Source organism: Wasmannia auropunctata, unplaced genomic scaffold, assembly GCF_000956235.1.
Source record: "Wasmannia auropunctata unplaced genomic scaffold, wasmannia.A_1.0 LD336078.1, whole genome shotgun sequence".
In the NCBI taxonomy this organism is placed as follows: Eukaryota; Metazoa; Arthropoda; class Insecta; order Hymenoptera; family Formicidae; genus Wasmannia; species Wasmannia auropunctata.
The window spans coordinates 4,796,921-4,797,432 of NW_012026812.1; positions in this window are offsets into that span (position 1 = coordinate 4,796,921).

A 512-nucleotide genomic window follows, 5' to 3' on the forward strand; every position below is an offset into this window, starting at 1 on the left:
GCTGCCGAATAAATCAATCTTATGATTGGCCATTCGACGCCATTTTTAATATTTTCTAGTACTTTTGCGATACTGCCATAAGCAGGTCGCGCTTCTCTGGTAATCTAGGACTCTAGTACTACCACGCCTCTCACTACTCTTTAGATTCCCCACTACACTCTTTATATACCCTATGCCGGTATTGCCGCTCTTCCACTCACTACCTCTCTATACTTCTCTCGTTCTATGCCCGTGCCCTCGCACGTGCTCTTGCTTACAGCGCCGGATTCGCGCCGCGTATGTCGTACTGATCGGACGTTCGCTCTTGAGATTGTGCTTTCCGAGTCTTTTGTGTTACCGTCGCTTTTCTCCGGCATTTGATTTCTGGGCTTTATCCCAGGCTTATTCGGCACGCAAATTTCACCTTGTTCCGTGTCGGAAATAGTGGTAACCCGGATATGTCCGAGGCCTCGGCCTCGAGCATTCGCGAGGGAGATGGGTTCGGCGCCGGGCGCGCGCACCCCCCCCCCCCC